The sequence below is a fragment of the Mytilus californianus genome, unplaced genomic scaffold (genome assembly GCF_021869535.1).
Source record: "Mytilus californianus isolate M0D057914Y unplaced genomic scaffold, xbMytCali1.0.p SCAF_18, whole genome shotgun sequence".
Classification (NCBI taxonomy): domain Eukaryota; kingdom Metazoa; phylum Mollusca; class Bivalvia; order Mytilida; family Mytilidae; genus Mytilus; species Mytilus californianus.
Window position 1 is genome coordinate 10,679,320 of NW_026262666.1, and position 22,561 is coordinate 10,701,880.

At 30.5% G+C, this 22,561-nt stretch overlaps 1 protein-coding gene and 1 long non-coding RNA gene across 2 annotated transcripts in view; one reads left to right on the forward strand and one right to left on the reverse strand.

Moving 5' to 3' along the window:
• The window catches only part of LOC127726710 (uncharacterized), a 57,510-nt gene that overhangs the window by 31,586 nt on the left and 3,363 nt on the right, over positions 1 to 22,561 (reverse strand). The window lies entirely within an intron of this gene.
• On the forward strand, positions 1,397 to 21,895 carry LOC127726743 (uncharacterized). Its single transcript, XR_007993667.1, has 3 exons — positions 1,397 to 1,496; positions 20,075 to 20,162; positions 21,155 to 21,895. It is a non-coding gene; the product is annotated as an uncharacterized LOC127726743 (long non-coding RNA).

The following is a 22,561-nucleotide window of genomic DNA, read 5'->3' on the forward strand; positions in this document are numbered from 1 at the left end:
CCTTGGGAGAAGTTAGTTGACATAACATGTATGTTATCATGCAAAATCAACAGTAATGAGTATACCTATGATTGTCATCGTCACTGCAAATGGATCATTAATACTAGGGGGAATGGAACCAATAAATTGATCGGTTCCGATATGAAGTTCCCAGTAACGGAGAACCTCTAACTTTGAGGTAATATGTTTAGTGTCGGTGGTCTCACAAATGAATCAGGGTTAATTGCAGGTACATTAATTAGCAGAGAATAGACAATTATCAACTTGTTATTCATTATCTCTCAGTTATTTACGGTTAATTAGCTGTATATATCCCAAAACAGGTGCTCGGAGCTATAGTACTAGTCTATGACTTTTAAGTAACAATTATATAAATTTATATTCACAATCAGTGGCGGATCGAAGTGGGATGGGATCCGGGGGTTTGACTCCCCTTTTTGTGAACGATTAATGCATTTAATGGAGACATATATTTGGACCCCCTTTATCCTGGCTGGAATCGCCCCTGATATTACATGTAAATCAAGTCCCGGGTTACTGTTAGCACAATAGCATAACGGTAATCACAAAGAGTGTGGTAATTTTAAAAAGGACGAGGATTTATAAATATATAATTTTTAAATAGGGGGAGAGTGCACTTCACGATGATCGAAAAAAGTGCCTTGCACGTTATTTTCATCATCTTGTCTGAAACAGTCTGAATAATGAGCTTTAAGGCAAAGCGCGGAAACAATAAGTGAGGGGGGGGGGGGGGGGGTAGGAGGGGTCCTGATCCCGTTATCCCGGGCTTAAAAACATGGAATCCCGAGGTCCCGAATGTAAAAAAAATTAAATTCCGACATCCCGAAATTCGAAAAAGAATTCCCGGATCCCTAAAGGATCAATCACGAAATCCCGAGCTTAAAACACCCGATCCCGGAATCCCGACAAAGGTCCTACAACCCCCCCCCCCCCCCCCCCCCCCCCCCCCCCGTAAGTCATGTGAAATACTAATGACAAACACTTTGTACGGACAAACCCTTAAATCCCTCAATGTTATGTCAAATGAATTATAGCGAGGAAAGGTAAATTTAATTTAATATCAAAACTAAATATTTGTTATATTTCGCTCCTGATTTCTCAAGAAATCATAGAATCAATAAATGTATAAATTATAACTATGTCTGTGTGAAATCCATTTCATGAGACCAAGGATTTCTATAAAATCCTTGATGGGACCCTATATATATACAGTTTTCTATTTTCCCCCGGAAAATTTTTTAAAAAATATAATCTTTTGGGAAATAATCCGATTTTGTTGAATTATTTCCCTTCATACTTATGATAAAGCCTTTTAGTTCTTCAATTTTAAATTAAAATAAATATTTCATTTTGATCTAACGATAAACTTTTTAAATTGTAGTGGCATGGTCAGTCAACTGATTAGTTGCATGGCTGATTACCAGTTTACTGGTGACCCAGTAATTTTCCATATGACAGTGGCGTGTACCCTTGGGGTGTGTGTAACTTATTTTGAATACCTTAATTTTCGGGGGAACATCCTGTCCACGTGTAATACTTAGTATATATTGTAACAGATGACATTAAACAAATTTTCTTTGTAGCATCGGTGTCCATTTTATGTTCAACCACTCAAAATGTTCACAAAAAAGATAATATAATAAAATCATTAAAACAAAAGATTAAAAAAACACTAGCAAATAAACTTCGCAATGAGTAAACGGGGATTTGTTTTTTTGAAGGGCTTATTTCCAGTGGATATATTTTATACTAGATAACTATACCTGAGATAACTTTTTTTTGTAAAATATATATTTTATTTTTTTTCATATCATTCTCAAATCTCGATCATCTTAAATAAATGTACAAAAAATAATTTTGTTATAACTCATAAATATATGGTTAATCATAATTGTTATAAATTATAAAATGGTAAGTCAATGCCCGATGTGCCACCGTCTGTTGCAAAACTACGATTTAATCTTTTAAATGAAAGACGTGCACTGCCTTCATCGGAACAGAGGAAAGTCCACCTAGTGTACATTAAAGAGTATCCGTTTGTTATGCTGAAAAAAAGAGATCATCAAAAACTTTTTAGCAGACCTTCTCGTGTAAAAAAAAACAAACTTTTAACTGAATTAAACAAAAAATTATCAAACAAAACTCATGAGAACACTCATACTAACATTTTGTTCAGACCTGAGATAACTTATAGTAAGATTATTTATATAGAACAATTAACAAAAAAAAATGTCCGTAGTCTCAGCTATAATGTACAAAATTTTAAACAGCTTCAAATATATGGCCTTATCATTGGTAATATATCATATTTGTATCAGTTATTGCTGAACGTGTAACCAAATTAAAATGAAGAAATAGGCTCGAAACCGCATTTTTTAAAGATATTTTTTTTTTCAATCCCAAAATAGATAATAGATATGCAGATATTAGAGTCCAGATGAGAAGATTAACTTTCTTTTCTACCGAAGATTTAGGATATCAATAAATTATTAAATTCATTAATTTATTAAATTTGAACATGTGAACCAAACAAAGAAAAAAATAAACGGGAAATTGGCTATACCTTTTTGGTTTATTCCCGATTGTCCCACATTTTAAAATTTAAGAGTTCTGATTGTCCCACATGAAAAGTTCTGATTGTCCCACATTATTTTCATATTTTAAATGTTCTTAAATAAACAATGCAATTGTTGTTTATTTTGCAATATCAAATTAAAATTAATTATTGCATGAACATACTACATGTAGTTGTTGATATCAATTTTGTAAATGTAATTATGAATTGTTGAATAAATCATCAGTTAAAAGGAACTTTTGATTAAACAATATAAAATATATGTAATGAACGATATCTATAATGTTAGGTTATTTATAAATTAAATATCAATATTTTTTTTTTTTTAATTTTAAAGTTGTTATTTAAATTTTAAACATATGGACGCAATTTTGTCTTCTTTTCACATATATGAGCTCTCAGACTAAAAGGTCTAGAGACTGATTTAGAAAAAACAAACATTTACAATCAAAATGTTACATAAGCATAAGCTATTTTGTTACTTAATAATTAGAATTTAATAAAATAGAGGGCAAGGGGTCACCCTGTTGTCCAGTAATGTCATCAATGTCCTCTGAACAATTTTATTATAAAAAGATGAACTGATTGCTGTTAAACGTCCAGCGGCAAGTTGAATGCATAATCAGGACGAGAACATGTTGGATTTAGATGAATATGAAACCTTCTTTGAAAAGAACAAGAACGACACAGTCAACAATCCGGATTTTAACGTGCTAGTTCACAAGATAACAGTCTGTAGGAAGACATGTCACCCTACACAGACACATCATTCTAAGTAAGAACTGACCAGTCTTTATTCCAAGTCCAAAATGCAGCGTGCTTTGAGGAGACGAATTCCAACTTTCCATTCTTTGGTTTGACCCAGCAAGGGGGTCAATTTCTTTTTATTGCGTATAGTTATACCAGTAGCTATAAAATCAACATATCTGCTCATTATTTTGTTTTATGTTTATGATTTTCTAATTCAAGGATTTTCTTATTAATATTTTTTTTTTAAATTCCCCCACTTTTGTTCGCTTGAATTGAATGCTCACTTGAACACTTTTATGATCAGACTTAATATGGAATATGTTATTGCTGTGTGTTTGTTTATTCTACATTGGCTAGAGGTATAGGGTAGGGTTGAGATATCACAAAACAAGTATAACCCCGCTCATTTTTGCGCCTGTCCCAAGTCTTGCCTTTGTTAGTCTTGTATGTTTTTTTTTAATTTTAGTTCATTTATATGTTTCGAAGTTTAGTGTAATGTCCATTTTCACTGAACTAGTACACATTTTAGTTTAGGGGCCAGCTGAAGCTTGTCTCCGGTGCGTGATTTTCTCGCTGTGTTGAAGACCCATTGGTGGCATTGGGCTGTTTTCTGCTCTTTGTTCAGTTGTTGTCTCTTTGACACATTCCCCATTTCCATTCTCAATTTTATTTAATTCTTTGTTTTATGAATATATTTATTATCAGCCTAAAACCTGTCAATTTAGAACAAATTCCTGAAATTTTGGAACATGTAAAATTATTCTTATCTCTTTGACATCTCTTTAACACATCTTTTAATTTAATTTTATTCTTTCCTTGATACTTCTAATTTTTTCAATTATGGACTATATATATGTTCAATTACAATTATCTATGTTATAAGAGTCTATTTAATCTTTTATGAAGTTAAAATATATCTATCTTTTTATATAATTGTTCTTTATTTGGACAGTCAGTTTAACAAAATATCACAAAACAAAATAAAATATGTAAATGCCATCTTTTCTCCATGTTTATTTAAAATTATATAAGTAACATTGGTATATTGCTTGTAATTACCTGCTACACACTTTAAAAACAAATTAATCACTAACAAAACAGTTCCCAATTGTCCCACATTTAAAATTCCGAATTGTCCCACAAACATCTTCCCGATTGTCCCACAAAATTTCATTACTTTATTACCTGTAATTTCAAAAAGTGGGACAATCGGGAAGACACCACCTTTTTGGTATTAGCCATGAAGCCATGTATGTACCAGCCATTTTAACTTATTGTTTTCTTAACCTTTAAAGAATACATTTTAAAATGAACTACTTTATTTATAGTAGTTCAAGAAAAAATATATATATATATATATATGTTAGATAACACTTTCCTTTATATTCAATGGAACAAGAAGCGAATTTGTTAGCGAACTAGAGTAACTATAGAAATAGCGTCGTTACAGGTCTTCTTCTGACCGGCAATAAATCCTTAGCAGTATTGACAGTGGAACGTGTCGTCCATTTGGCCACGTCCGAATGGGGACGGTGAATCCTTGCAAACACTCTTCGAGTGGACTGTAAGTAGCCTGGTATTAGGCCAATTTTCTGTCCCTCCTTTTTCATTGGCAGTCGAAATTTTCCGACCGTATCATGGGCGGTCTCAATTACAAGACCTACATGTACCTATCATATATTATTCGATACGTCAGACACACCCGACATTAATCAACCAAAAACTCAATATTTTACAGTAAGGAATGAATATCTCCCACGTTCACTTGTCCCTTGAAGGATCAATATTGAATTTCTTCCATCCCCCCCCCTTTTTTATAAGATTACATTATGACGTATGTTTTTTTTTTTTATTTTTGCGAAAGACCAACAAATCGATTTTATCACCAAATTTGTCTTTACTGAGATTAACACTAAAAAAAGTATAACAAAACGTAACGATTGAAAACTCACAGTTCAGTTTTTAAGATATTTTTTCTTTGGAAACTAACAGACTAATTTTCAAAAAGTTTTTTTCTTGAACCTTTTTTTATTAAAACGAATTTGTAAACAAAAGTTGTTCTTAAATATTAATAATGATCAATGATTGTAAAGAAAAAAATCCATCATAATAGTTTGTTAATTTACTGGCTCCATGGTGTTAAAGGTTGCAGTCTTGTAATTGACTGCTCCATAGGCTTACATGCAAAACAGCTGATCTTTGAAAATAAAAAAATTAAAAATGCTACATAGAAAAAAATTTTCATGTTCATATCATGTATTTACTAATGTGAAATTGTGATTTAATCGAAAAAAAAGTGGGTCATGCCACGAAGAATAAAAAGTTACATAACGCTGAAGTCAAAACAATTTTTTTCTACTTTCTGTTTGCTGTTTTTACTAGGCCGCACCACTTCCAGTAAACATGATATCCTTCCACTTTCTTGGATTGATATCCCCAAAAAGATGCAAGATTTTTTTTAAATCTATATATATGTTTCAATTCAGCATAAACTTTTAATCAAACAGAAAAAATTGAGTCCAGAAAAAAATTCTGAAAAAAATGGACTATTTTATTTACCTCCATGTTTTGACATGCACCGGAAACTGGAGTTGTAATACAAGACTGGTACCTATAACTATAATGAAATGTCTTAAAAAAATAAATCATTTACTTAGTTTCATTAAGTTGCCATATTTGAACATAAAAAATGCCATTAAAAGAATTGTTTAGTTGTATTAATAAATATAATCCCACTATTAAAGGAGTACCCCTTTCTGAAAAAAGGCAAAATTTGGAAATAAGTCATGCCTATCAAATGATCTGTAAATCTCATTATAGTCTATCTTTATGAATGATTTTTTATTATTTGGATACTGTGAAGCTAGAAGAGAATTCTTATCTATTATTTTTATTTTTTTCCTTCTATTTGATTGAACCACATTCAATAGTTTACCCCTCCCCCTTTTTTCCATGAAATCTACCCAAGTGGGCCTCTTGTTTAAGTCAAATTGAAAAACTACCCAAAACTTTTTCATATTGAAGAATTTGTTGCAATTCAACTATCTAAAGACAAGAATGACCATACCTTTCTCTTTTTTGACTATACATGTCTTTATACATGTCTACTATATGATGGTTTTAGACTGTACTTGACACCCCAATGCATATAAAATTTGCAATAAAATTCAAGAAAAAACAAAATGAATACTCAAGTTGGTGTTTTTGGTAAGAATATTGATTACTTGTCACACCTAATCACAAAAATCCTTGTCATGATGGATAGTTTTAGAAAAATTCTACTTTTTAAACAAATTTTTAACCCAAATATGGAATTTTCAATTAATCATACAGTGCCGCAGACAGGAAAAGAAGTCATAGACTCTTGTAAAGTGAACATTTTGTGAAAATCTTTTCACCAAAAGTTCATTTTATGCATATTCTACCTATATGTCAACAATTGAGCCATAAAAATAATAACCCATAAAGAAAAAAATTACTTTTGTATGTAGCTGTCCCTTCAACTTTACACTGATTTTCAATGAAACAGCGCAACTAGAATTTTCATCACAAGAAGAAGATTTTATAGAGGAAAAAATCTTTCTATGTTCTTTTTAATTAAAAATCATGTATGTAATACTACCAGAATCTCAATTTACCTCAAACTGATGTGCTTTATATCTATTTATACTTTTGAATGGTGTCTTGTATAAAAAATCACAATTATTACATAATTTCAGTTTTTTCATTGTAACTTGATACCCCATGATTTTCTTTTCTTAAAAACTCCTTAAATCATGATGTTTTGTCATTCTGGGCACACAAAAGTCCACATGAGCTACTTCCTTGCAGTGAAGATAGGAAAAAATTACCCTATAACTATAATGAAATGTCTTAAAAAAATAAATCATTTACTTAGTTTCATTAAGTTGCCATATTTGAACATAAAAAATGCCATTAAAAGAATTGTTTAGTTGTATTAATAAATATAATCCCACTATTAAAGGAGTACCCCTTTCTGAAAAAAGGCAAAATTTGGAAATAAGTCATGCCTATCAAATGATCTGTAAATCTCATTATAGTCTATCTTTATGAATGATTTTTTATTATTTGGATACTGTGAAGCTAGAAGAGAATTCTTATCTATTATTTTTATTTTTTTCCTTCTATTTGATTGAACCACATTCAATAGTTTACCCCTCCCCCTTTTTTCCATGAAATCTACCCAAGTGGGCCTCTTGTTTAAGTCAAATTGAAAAACTACCCAAAACTTTTTCATATTGAAGAATTTGTTGCAATTCAACTATCTAAAGACAAGAATGACCATACCTTTCTCTTTTTTGACTATACATGTCTTTATACATGTCTACTATATGATGGTTTTAGACTGTACTTGACACCCCAATGCATATAAAATTTGCAATAAAATTCAAGAAAAAACAAAATGAATACTCAAGTTGGTGTTTTTGGTAAGAATATTGATTACTTGTCACACCTAATCACAAAAATCCTTGTCATGATGGATAGTTTTAGAAAAATTCTACTTTTTAAACAAATTTTTAACCCAAATATGGAATTTTCAATTAATCATACAGTGCCGCAGACAGGAAAAGAAGTCATAGACTCTTGTAAAGTGAACATTTTGTGAAAATCTTTTCACCAAAAGTTCATTTTATGCATATTCTACCTATATGTCAACAATTGAGCCATAAAAATAATAACCCATAAAGAAAAAAATTACTTTTGTATGTAGCTGTCCCTTCAACTTTACACTGATTTTCAATGAAACAGCGCAACTAGAATTTTCATCACAAGAAGAAGATTTTATAGAGGAAAAAATCTTTCTATGTTCTTTTTAATTAAAAATCATGTATGTAATACTACCAGAATCTCAATTTACCTCAAACTGATGTGCTTTATATCTATTTATACTTTTGAATGGTGTCTTGTATAAAAAATCACAATTATTACATAATTTCAGTTTTTTCATTGTAACTTGATACCCCATGATTTTCTTTTCTTAAAAACTCCTTAAATCATGATGTTTTGTCATTCTGGGCACACAAAAGTCCACATGAGCTACTTCCTTGCAGTGAAGATAGGAAAAAATTACCCTATGCAGGTTGCAGTCTTGTAATTGACTGCTCCATAGGCTTACATGCAAAACAGCTGATCTTTGAAAATAAAAAAATTAAAAATGCTACATAGAAAAAAATTTTCATGTTCATATCATGTATTTACTAATGTGAAATTGTGATTTAATCGAAAAAAAAGTGGGTCATGCCACGAAGAATAAAAAGTTACATAACGCTGAAGTCAAAACAATTTTTTTCTACTTTCTGTTTGCTGTTTTTACTAGGCCGCACCACTTCCAGTAAACATGATATCCTTCCACTTTCTTGGATTGATATCCCCAAAAAGATGCAAGATTTTTTTTTAATCTATATATATGTTTCAATTCAGCATAAACTTTTAATCAAACAGAAAAAATTGAGTCCAGAAAAAAATTCTGAAAAAAATGGACTATTTTATTTACCTCCATGTTTTGACATGCACCGGAAACTGGAGTTGTAATACAAGACTGGTACCTATAACTATAATGAAATGTCTTAAAAAAATAAATCATTTACTTAGTTTCATTAAGTTGCCATATTTGAACATAAAAAATGCCATTAAAAGAATTGTTTAGTTGTATTAATAAATATAATCCCACTATTAAAGGAGTACCCCTTTCTGAAAAAAGGCAAAATTTGGAAATAAGTCATGCCTATCAAATGATCTGTAAATCTCATTATAGTCTATCTTTATGAATGATTTTTTATTATTTGGATACTGTGAAGCTAGAAGAGAATTCTTATCTATTATTTTTATTTTTTTCCTTCTATTTGATTGAACCACATTCAATAGTTTACCCCTCCCCCTTTTTTCCATGAAATCTACCCAAGTGGGCCTCTTGTTTAAGTCAAATTGAAAAACTACCCAAAACTTTTTCATATTGAAGAATTTGTTGCAATTCAACTATCTAAAGACAAGAATGACCATACCTTTCTCTTTTTTGACTATACATGTCTTTATACATGTCTACTATATGATGGTTTTAGACTGTACTTGACACCCCAATGCATATAAAATTTGCAATAAAATTCAAGAAAAAACAAAATGAATACTCAAGTTGGTGTTTTTGGTAAGAATATTGATTACTTGTCACACCTAATCACAAAAATCCTTGTCATGATGGATAGTTTTAGAAAAATTCTACTTTTTAAACAAATTTTTAACCCAAATATGGAATTTTCAATTAATCATACAGTGCCGCAGACAGGAAAAGAAGTCATAGACTCTTGTAAAGTGAACATTTTGTGAAAATCTTTTCACCAAAAGTTCATTTTATGCATATTCTACCTATATGTCAACAATTGAGCCATAAAAATAATAACCCATAAAGAAAAAAATTACTTTTGTATGTAGCTGTCCCTTCAACTTTACACTGATTTTCAATGAAACAGCGCAACTAGAATTTTCATCACAAGAAGAAGATTTTATAGAGGAAAAAATCTTTCTATGTTCTTTTTAATTAAAAATCATGTATGTAATACTACCAGAATCTCAATTTACCTCAAACTGATGTGCTTTATATCTATTTATACTTTTGAATGGTGTCTTGTATAAAAAATCACAATTATTACATAATTTCAGTTTTTTCATTGTAACTTGATACCCCATGATTTTCTTTTCTTAAAAACTCCTTAAATCATGATGTTTTGTCATTCTGGGCACACAAAAGTCCACATGAGCTACTTCCTTGCAGTGAAGATAGGAAAAAATTACCCTATGCAGGTTGCAGTCTTGTAATTGACTGCTCCATAGGCTTACATGCAAAACAGCTGATCTTTGAAAATAAAAAAATTAAAAATGCTACATAGAAAAAAATTTTCATGTTCATATCATGTATTTACTAATGTGAAATTGTGATTTAATCGAAAAAAAAGTGGGTCATGCCATGAAGAATAAAAAGTTACATAACGCTGAAGTCAAAACAATTTTTTTCTACTTTCTGTTTGCTGTTTTTACTAGGCCGCACCACTTCCAGTAAACATGATATCCTTCCACTTTCTTGGATTGATATCCCCAAAAAGATGCAAGATTTTTTTTAAATCTATATATATGTTTCAATTCAGCATAAACTTTTAATCAAACAGAAAAAATTGAGTCCAGAAAAAAATTCTGAAAAAAATGGACTATTTTATTTACCTCCATGTTTTGACATGCACCGGAAACTGGAGTTGTAATACAAGACTGGTACCTATAACTATAATGAAATGTCTTAAAAAAATAAATCATTTACTTAGTTTCATTAAGTTGCCATATTTGAACATAAAAAATGCCATTAAAAGAATTGTTTAGTTGTATTAATAAATATAATCCCACTATTAAAGGAGTACCCCTTTCTGAAAAAAGGCAAAATTTGGAAATAAGTCATGCCTATCAAATGATCTGTAAATCTCATTATAGTCTATCTTTATGAATGATTTTTTATTATTTGGATACTGTGAAGCTAGAAGAGAATTCTTATCTATTATTTTTATTTTTTTCCTTCTATTTGATTGAACCACATTCAATAGTTTACCCCTCCCCCTTTTTTCCATGAAATCTACCCAAGTGGGCCTCTTGTTTAAGTCAAATTGAAAAACTACCCAAAACTTTTTCATATTGAAGAATTTGTTGCAATTCAACTATCTAAAGACAAGAATGACCATACCTTTCTCTTTTTTGACTATACATGTCTTTATACATGTCTACTATATGATGGTTTTAGACTGTACTTGACACCCCAATGCATATAAAATTTGCAATAAAATTCAAGAAAAAACAAAATGAATACTCAAGTTGGTGTTTTTGGTAAGAATATTGATTACTTGTCACACCTAATCACAAAAATCCTTGTCATGATGGATAGTTTTAGAAAAATTCTACTTTTTAAACAAATTTTTAACCCAAATATGGAATTTTCAATTAATCATACAGTGCCGCAGACAGGAAAAGAAGTCATAGACTCTTGTAAAGTGAACATTTTGTGAAAATCTTTTCACCAAAAGTTCATTTTATGCATATTCTACCTATATGTCAACAATTGAGCCATAAAAATAATAACCCATAAAGAAAAAAATTACTTTTGTATGTAGCTGTCCCTTCAACTTTACACTGATTTTCAATGAAACAGCGCAACTAGAATTTTCATCACAAGAAGAAGATTTTATAGAGGAAAAAATCTTTCTATGTTCTTTTTAATTAAAAATCATGTATGTAATACTACCAGAATCTCAATTTACCTCAAACTGATGTGCTTTATATCTATTTATACTTTTGAATGGTGTCTTGTATAAAAAATCACAATTATTACATAATTTCAGTTTTTTCATTGTAACTTGATACCCCATGATTTTCTTTTCTTAAAAACTCCTTAAATCATGATGTTTTGTCATTCTGGGCACACAAAAGTCCACATGAGCTACTTCCTTGCAGTGAAGATAGGAAAAAATTACCCTATGCAGGTTGCAGTCTTGTAATTGACTGCTCCATAGGCTTACATGCAAAACAGCTGATCTTTGAAAATAAAAAAATTAAAAATGCTACATAGAAAAAAATTTTCATGTTCATATCATGTATTTACTAATGTGAAATTGTGATTTAATCGAAAAAAAAGTGGGTCATGCCACGAAGAATAAAAAGTTACATAACGCTGAAGTCAAAACAATTTTTTTCTACTTTCTGTTTGCTGTTTTTACTAGGCCGCACCACTTCCAGTAAACATGATATCCTTCCACTTTCTTGGATTGATATCCCCAAAAAGATGCAAGATTTTTTTTAAATCTATATATATGTTTCAATTCAGCATAAACTTTTAATCAAACAGAAAAAATTGAGTCCAGAAAAAAATTCTGAAAAAAATGGACTATTTTATTTACCTCCATGTTTTGACATGCACCGGAAACTGGAGTTGTAATACAAGACTGGTACCTATAACTATAATGAAATGTCTTAAAAAAATAAATCATTTACTTAGTTTCATTAAGTTGCCATATTTGAACATAAAAAATGCCATTAAAAGAATTGTTTAGTTGTATTAATAAATATAATCCCACTATTAAAGGAGTACCCCTTTCTGAAAAAAGGCAAAATTTGGAAATAAGTCATGCCTATCAAATGATCTGTAAATCTCATTATAGTCTATCTTTATGAATGATTTTTTATTATTTGGATACTGTGAAGCTAGAAGAGAATTCTTATCTATTATTTTTATTTTTTTCCTTCTATTTGATTGAACCACATTCAATAGTTTACCCCTCCCCCTTTTTTCCATGAAATCTACCCAAGTGGGCCTCTTGTTTAAGTCAAATTGAAAAACTACCCAAAACTTTTTCATATTGAAGAATTTGTTGCAATTCAACTATCTAAAGACAAGAATGACCATACCTTTCTCTTTTTTGACTATACATGTCTTTATACATGTCTACTATATGATGGTTTTAGACTGTACTTGACACCCCAATGCATATAAAATTTGCAATAAAATTCAAGAAAAAACAAAATGAATACTCAAGTTGGTGTTTTTGGTAAGAATATTGATTACTTGTCACACCTAATCACAAAAATCCTTGTCATGATGGATAGTTTTAGAAAAATTCTACTTTTTAAACAAATTTTTAACCCAAATATGGAATTTTCAATTAATCATACAGTGCCGCAGACAGGAAAAGAAGTCATAGACTCTTGTAAAGTGAACATTTTGTGAAAATCTTTTCACCAAAAGTTCATTTTATGCATATTCTACCTATATGTCAACAATTGAGCCATAAAAATAATAACCCATAAAGAAAAAAATTACTTTTGTATGTAGCTGTCCCTTCAACTTTACACTGATTTTCAATGAAACAGCGCAACTAGAATTTTCATCACAAGAAGAAGATTTTATAGAGGAAAAAATCTTTCTATGTTCTTTTTAATTAAAAATCATGTATGTAATACTACCAGAATCTCAATTTACCTCAAACTGATGTGCTTTATATCTATTTATACTTTTGAATGGTGTCTTGTATAAAAAATCACAATTATTACATAATTTCAGTTTTTTCATTGTAACTTGATACCCCATGATTTTCTTTTCTTAAAAACTCCTTAAATCATGATGTTTTGTCATTCTGGGCACACAAAAGTCCACATGAGCTACTTCCTTGCAGTGAAGATAGGAAAAAATTACCCTATGCAGGTTGCAGTCTTGTAATTGACTGCTCCATAGGCTTACATGCAAAACAGCTGATCTTTGAAAATAAAAAAATTAAAAATGCTACATAGAAAAAAATTTTCATGTTCATATCATGTATTTACTAATGTGAAATTGTGATTTAATCGAAAAAAAAGTGGGTCATGCCACGAAGAATAAAAAGTTACATAACGCTGAAGTCAAAACAATTTTTTTCTACTTTCTGTTTGCTGTTTTTACTAGGCCGCACCACTTCCAGTAAACATGATATCCTTCCACTTTCTTGGATTGATATCCCCAAAAAGATGCAAGATTTTTTTTAAATCTATATATATGTTTCAATTCAGCATAAACTTTTAATCAAACAGAAAAAATTGAGTCCAGAAAAAAATTCTGAAAAAAATGGACTATTTTATTTACCTCCATGTTTTGACATGCACCGGAAACTGGAGTTGTAATACAAGACTGGTACCTATAACTATAATGAAATGTCTTAAAAAAATAAATCATTTACTTAGTTTCATTAAGTTGCCATATTTGAACATAAAAAATGCCATTAAAAGAATTGTTTAGTTGTATTAATAAATATAATCCCACTATTAAAGGAGTACCCCTTTCTGAAAAAAGGCAAAATTTGGAAATAAGTCATGCCTATCAAATGATCTGTAAATCTCATTATAGTCTATCTTTATGAATGATTTTTTATTATTTGGATACTGTGAAGCTAGAAGAGAATTCTTATCTATTATTTTTATTTTTTTCCTTCTATTTGATTGAACCACATTCAATAGTTTACCCCTCCCCCTTTTTTCCATGAAATCTACCCAAGTGGGCCTCTTGTTTAAGTCAAATTGAAAAACTACCCAAAACTTTTTCATATTGAAGAATTTGTTGCAATTCAACTATCTAAAGACAAGAATGACCATACCTTTCTCTTTTTTGACTATACATGTCTTTATACATGTCTACTATATGATGGTTTTAGACTGTACTTGACACCCCAATGCATATAAAATTTGCAATAAAATTCAAGAAAAAACAAAATGAATACTCAAGTTGGTGTTTTTGGTAAGAATATTGATTACTTGTCACACCTAATCACAAAAATCCTTGTCATGATGGATAGTTTTAGAAAAATTCTACTTTTTAAACAAATTTTTAACCCAAATATGGAATTTTCAATTAATCATACAGTGCCGCAGACAGGAAAAGAAGTCATAGACTCTTGTAAAGTGAACATTTTGTGAAAATCTTTTCACCAAAAGTTCATTTTATGCATATTCTACCTATATGTCAACAATTGAGCCATAAAAATAATAACCCATAAAGAAAAAAATTACTTTTGTATGTAGCTGTCCCTTCAACTTTACACTGATTTTCAATGAAACAGCGCAACTAGAATTTTCATCACAAGAAGAAGATTTTATAGAGGAAAAAATCTTTCTATGTTCTTTTTAATTAAAAATCATGTATGTAATACTACCAGAATCTCAATTTACCTCAAACTGATGTGCTTTATATCTATTTATACTTTTGAATGGTGTCTTGTATAAAAAATCACAATTATTACATAATTTCAGTTTTTTCATTGTAACTTGATACCCCATGATTTTCTTTTCTTAAAAACTCCTTAAATCATGATGTTTTGTCATTCTGGGCACACAAAAGTCCACATGAGCTACTTCCTTGCAGTGAAGATAGGAAAAAATTACCCTATGCAGGTTGCAGTCTTGTAATTGACTGCTCCATAGGCTTACATGCAAAACAGCTGATCTTTGAAAATAAAAAAATTAAAAATGCTACATAGAAAAAAATTTTCATGTTCATATCATGTATTTACTAATGTGAAATTGTGATTTAATCGAAAAAAAAGTGGGTCATGCCACGAAGAATAAAAAGTTACATAACGCTGAAGTCAAAACAATTTTTTTCTACTTTCTGTTTGCTGTTTTTACTAGGCCGCACCACTTCCAGTAAACATGATATCCTTCCACTTTCTTGGATTGATATCCCCAAAAAGATGCAAGATTTTTTTTAAATCTATATATATGTTTCAATTCAGCATAAACTTTTAATCAAACAGAAAAAATTGAGTCCAGAAAAAAATTCTGAAAAAAATGGACTATTTTATTTACCTCCATGTTTTGACATGCACCGGAAACTGGAGTTGTAATACAAGACTGGTACCTAAACATGTCACCTTTCTTTTACAAATAACTGATTAAAAATATGAAGCCTTTACTGTAAAATAAATCATTCTAATAAAAATAAATTCATCCAGATTTTTCTCTCATAACCTTTCAACAGTTATTGTAAACTAATTTATTCGAACTATAATAGTCCTATGACTTGCTGTCCGTTTACCAATATTTATACTTTATAAAGTGTTTTCCTATTCATTGATCATTAACTTCATGTTTTGCGAATACTTATAAGGGGGTAATTATTATAGCCAGTAATAGCTAACAATTTATCTAAAGAAAACGAGATGCTATATTCAAATTCTGAGATATGAATCTTTAGTTCTTTAAAAAAAAAATCTCAACAACAAAATTCTACACTTTCATTTATCTGGGTCTTTTTGTCTCCGCTTCGAAGCCGCCATCCCGTACCATACATATCTATTCGTTTGGCAATATACAACCATGTAAGCATGCAATATACAACAGGCAGTAGATCTGAATTTGTAAATTGTTATCTTGGATTTTACCTGATTAGGACGTGTCTCGTTGAATTTTCTAATAAACTTACACACAAATAATCTGACTTTCAATCGTAATGTTATGAGATCTATAAGAACATAGAGCTACTGTATAGGCCTAGTTGCATGTAAGTCTTTACAAATTATATATTTTGGTATGCTATAGTTTGTTTTTATAGACTATTTGTCATTTGATCGGTTTTTTTTTTTGGTTTTTTTTTTAGTTTTTGACATGGCGTTGACTCGAGTTTGATATATTATGCATCTTTTGTGCTGTATTTTAACAATTATTTACAAGCATGCTGCATGTTAACATATTCATCACTATACCGCATCTAAATATAGCTTTATTGTAAAAAAAAAAATAAGGAGATGAAGTATGATTGGTGATGGGACAACTATCAACCAGAATTTAAAATACCTGATATAAGCAATTGTGACTTACTTTCTTTACTCAGAGTGATCGTAAATTAATCAGATAAGCTGGAGGAGGGGTGGGGGCTTCATATTAAAAGAAAAGAAATTAGCATTAGCTTTTTGTGATAAATATATAATAAACTCACAGTAACAGAAATAGCTTTGAAATGTTCATGAAAATACTCGTTAGTCATGAACATTTTAAATCGTACTGTAAGTGAAAATACTCGTTAGTCATGAACATTTTAAATCGTACTGTAAGTGAAAATACTCGTTAGTCATGAACATTTTAGATCACTTAAAATTTAGATTTTATAACTTAAATTACGAAAGATGATAATTTGTCAAATGAGCCCCTGTAAATTAATTTTTTCTGTGAAATGAGTCTTAAAGAGTATATACATGTATATCGGGATACTGACTGCAGTAAATATTTATGTAGGCCTACGGCTCATTTTGGTTTTTTAAGTAAGTTTCCTTCCCCCTGCATTACTTGATCGCTTTTGTAAAAAATAAACAGCACAACAACAACAGCACTCGACGTCAGTATTGTACCAAAAAATGAAGAGAAACAAATATTCAAAAAGAAGGCTCATGAAATTCAAATATTGGTAATTAAGCACACACAGTAACTTGTCACTACAGACATGATCTTTTTGTTAATGCGTCAAACTCGTTTCTTCCACAGAACGATGTCGATGGTGGGGAAAACCTAGTCCAAATAATTATAACCAGTAAAGAGTTAACAAAAAAATACATTTTATTTTAATGGCATACAAGATTGGAATATGTTGCCAAATATTTTTCTTAATAATGTTAAAAAAATAAAGAACATAAAGGATTTCAAAATTAGCGTCAAAAGAGTACTTGACCAAAAGTTAGATAGTGTGGCCTCATCAGACTTCTTTTTATAACTTAAACTCATTTTTTATTCAAATTATTCTTATATGAATTTTTTATGTCATATTAATTTGTGTGATATCTTTTTTGTATGTCGAAACTATAAGCCGTTTACATGAAGGGACCCCATTGGAAAAAAGCTTTAAAGCTTTCATGGGTTATCCCTGATAAAATATCAGCAAATTTTTTCCATGCATTTAAAGAATATCTACACTCATAAAATGCCATTATATTTTACAAAGTATGTGTAAGTAATGTCTTTATGTAGATATATATTGAGTATTTATTATTATTATTATTATTATTATAGTTGTGATGTTGCTTCGCTGAGCTATAGATAACCGTACGACCATCAACAATGAGCAAAATTCACACCATATACATGATATAGACATAGGTGCTTGAGGACAGGAGTCGAGATTCACGTTGATAGTTAACATGTAAAAATGTGGTATATTAGTATATATATGGTACAAAACAGGATCCTGTCCTCAAGCACCTATGCATATAGAAAGCTGTAAATATAATAAAAGGTAAAACAAATCAACAAGAAGCCTAACATTTATAATAGAATTTAAAATAAAATTGAAAATAGAAATGGGGAATGTGTCAGAGAGACAACAACCCGCCCAGAAGAGCAGATAACAGCCGAAGGTCACCAATGTGACTTCAATGCAGCGAGAAAATCCCACAACCTGAGGCGTGCTTCAGCTGGCTCTAAACAAAAATGTATACTAGTTCAGTGATAATGGACGTCATACTAAACTCCGAAATATATAAAAGAAACTAAAATTAAAAATCATACAAAACTGACAAATGCCATAGGCTCCTGACTTAATAATCATGTTAATTTCCCTTTCAATTTTTAAAATTTCTGATTTAAGTTGTATATTGGGACTTTGGATAGTCTCAAGAATGCTTTCACCAATTTTTATGAAACTTTGGTGAATTGATTTTATATATTGACATAAACTCCCTTTTCATTTTTATGACCCATAGTGGGTCAACCCTTGACCGTCTGTCCGTCTGTCCCAAAGTCATTGGTTTTTGTTCTCTAATTTAGTTTGCCTCAACCAAATGCTATAAAACATTTACAAAAGCTTATTACCACAATACTCAGATCAAGTGTGAATTTTTGTGGTGTCAGTGTTATCGTTCTAGAGTTATGCCCCTTTATAAATGGAAAAATTACTGAATTTTTGGTTTCCCGCTCTCTAACTTTAACTTTAGATTGCCTCAACCAAATGTTATGAAATTTGCACACACTGCTTATTACCACAAAAAACAGTTTGAATATTGGTGGTGTCACTTTTACTGTTCTAGAGTTATGTCCTTTACAAATGGAAAAATGATGATTTTTTTGTTTCCGTCCTCTAAATTAAGTTTGCCTCAACCAAATTTTATTAAACTTTAACACAATACTTTTTACCACAAAATCAGATCAAGTTCAAATTTTAATAGTATAAATTTTACCGTTCTTCAGTTATCTTCCTTTATAAATTTATATGATATGCAAGCCGGAGTATCATCCCCTATTTATTTTTATATAAGATGCAGAGTTATGGAATTTTAGTTGTTCGAAAATTGTTTAAAATTGTCCATTTTCACACTTTGGAAGGTTTTAGAATTGTGTTTGTTCAAAAATTAGGCCTTAAACTTATATACACTTGTGATATCCCTAAATGGAGCCAAATTATTTTCATGTTTTGTTTCAATGAATACCACTCTGTGTGCATGTCCTTTTTTAGCTCACCTGGCTCGAAAGGCCAAGTGAGCTTTTCTCATCACCTGTTGTCGTCCGTCGCCGTTGTTAACTTTTTACATTTTGAACTTCTTCTAGAGAACCACTGACTGGAATGGAATCAAACATGGCATGAATGTTCCTTATGAGGTGCTGACCAAGAGTTGTTACTTTGTTGCTGATCTATCATCCAAGATGGCTGCCAGGGGGGGACTTAGTTTAAGATAGGACCCTATAGGAAATACATACAAATGTCTTCTTTTAGAGAACCACTGAATGGAATGAAACCAAACATAGCATGAATGTTCCTTATGAGGTGTTGACCAAGTGTTGTTACTCTGTAGCCGATCCATCGTCCAAGATGGCTGCCAGCGAAGTAGGACAATCCAAATATGGCCTCAATCATTATTAAAGTATCTGTTATGATTTTATCTTTTTTATAGGATTTCAAAAACCCAAATAGAGTCAGGTGAGCGACACGGGTTCTTTAGAGCCTGTAGTTTTGTTTTTTTAGGGGGGTCTTAGTTGCGCAGTGCTCAGTTTTTCTATGATGTAGTTGATCATTAAAATTCATTTAAAGCATAAACCCAAGCTAAGAAGGCAATAAGCTTATCAAGCACTCATGGTACAGCTTTTTATTAAACACGCATTGATTTATACATAAAACAGCAAAATAATTATTGATGAAAGATGTCATTAAATAATAATTTTTACTCTTTTTATGTGCAGGACAAGAACTATAGAAGATACAGAGAAATTATAAACAGCAGAAATGATAGGCAATTTAAAATTTGCAGAAGTCAACAAAACCTAAATGGTAAGTAAACTCATCATAGATACCAGGATTAAATTTTGTATTTACGCCAGACACGCGTTTCGTCTAATAAACACTCATTAAAGATGCTCGATAAGACTCATAAGGCCACTTTTATAAAAGTTATTGCCCTTGAAAGATGATTATCATGATTATTATAAAAATAAAAAGATGTGGTATATTAAATATGAAAACTATTGATCATGGCTCTAAGAAAGCAATAATAGGCCAGTGACGGCCTTCAATAATGAGAAAATCCATGCCCTATTGTCAAAGTAGTCAGCTATAAAAGGCCCTCTGATGAAAAATTGATATAATCCCAACTGTAGAACTAATTGCCTAGTTTATAACAAAACAAATTAAAAGAAATAAATATGACAGATATGACTCAACAACAACCACTAAATTTTAGTGTCAGAATAAACTACAGGCTCCAAACTTGGGACAGGGACAATCAGAATATGGCAAGGTTATATAAAAATAAGAAAATGTGGCATGATTGCCAATAAGACAACTCTTCACTAGACAACAAATGACATACTGGTAGATTGCCTGCACAAAAATAAACAGTCCGGACTAAGCAGGAAATTTATACCTTTCCCTTAATCATGTTAATCGAAAAGACACAAAGATCTGTTAGTACTCACAGTTACTGACAGCTAGTTAAAAATCAATAAAAACTAATACATGTAATAAAAAAATCAGGTTTGTGAGCACTCAACCCTACCTAAACTTTGGACAGTGGTTTAACAGCTCAACATATAAAGAACAAACTGTAAAATAACCGTTGCAATTGCCTTAACACGAAAGATTGATAAAATGCACAAAATCAACTAATATAAAAACCGATAGACAAAAAGCACAGAATTAAGAGAACTCACAAGTAAGAAAGGAAATATTCTTAAAATGTTCATAAACATGACAAAATAAGCTTTTTTATTGCTGTTTCTCTCTCCATTTATAACATTTTATTTGTTTATTTTGTGTATTTATAGGTGATCAGACATCTTGGTTATCATGATCAATAGGTCAATACTGAATAGGAAACTGAAAGTTGATATCTATCTACATGGTGCGCTAATTGGATTAATGTGAAATGGAATGTGTGCTTTCCTGCAAAAAAGAAATATGAAATTTCATCATAATCACATGATAATGGCTATAAACAAAATGGAGTTCTATCATAGATGCAGAAAAACACAATTGTATAAATGCAACAACATATTATATATATTCATCGAAAGAAGGGAGAAATGAAGAAAAAAATAGTATTTTGTTGTTGAAAGACTCAACACCAGCTTTATCCACTCATTTACATCGCTCCCTCATATCAAATATACTGAAGAAGATCTTCGAAGAACAAATTGCAAAAATGTTTTCTCTAAGAATTGAAGGAATTTATGTAGTGGATTGAATAACTGTACACAGCAGCTGAAACAGAGGAAAATTAAAATTTACAAGAAAAGTGTTTATTTTATTATTTAATTTGCAAATATGAAGGCATTCTTAAGAACACAACAAATGGTATGACATTCAAATTGGTTGCTTATTAATGTATACAATTAAAACAATAACAAAGAAAACAGAATACTTTGCTACAAAAAATATTTTATAAATCAAAGTTAAAGTCATATAAAGTATGTACAATACCTTGACCCAAACAGTCAGACTCACTGTATTGTTTTTGTATGTCATGATAATTTTGAGTCAAAAATTTATTAAAGTTTTAAATATCATTTGTATCATTTATTTAGACTTGTAAACATTATGTTCATACTGTTTGTATAGTGAAGAAATTTACAATGAGTAAAAATAGGGGAAAACATTTCCTACAGGGAAAGTTGATGTACAGAAATTTCCCTGGAGGAAATTTGGAGAACAATGTTTTCCTTAGAGGAAATTTGTGGTATTGAATTTTCCCTCAAGGAAAAGTGTTTGTTAAAAATTTCCTCAAAGGAAATTGCAGTTGACAAAATTTCCTCACAGGAAAAAGTATTTCCTCAAAGGAAAATTTGAAGCTGTAAATTTCCTCAGAGGAAAATTTGAAGCCGCAAATTTCCTCAGAGGAAATAGAATTTCCTCAAAGGAAAATTGAGAGCCGCAAATTTCCTCAGAGGAAATAGAATTTCCTCAAAGTAAATATTAATGCAGCAAATTCCCTAAGGGAAATCTTTTCCCTTGAGGAAAATACAATTTCCCTTAAGGAAAAATCTTTTTCCTTTAGGGAAATTTGATTTCCCTTGAGGAAAACTACTTTTCCTCTGAGGAAATTGTTGAAAAAAGGGGCATAACTTTTTCAACAGTGGTGCTAGAGCCAAAATTTTTTAGGACAAATATCAGGGAACCAATAACAACCAAGTTATCAACTTCATTTTAACTTAACTCCAAAAATTAAGGTGACA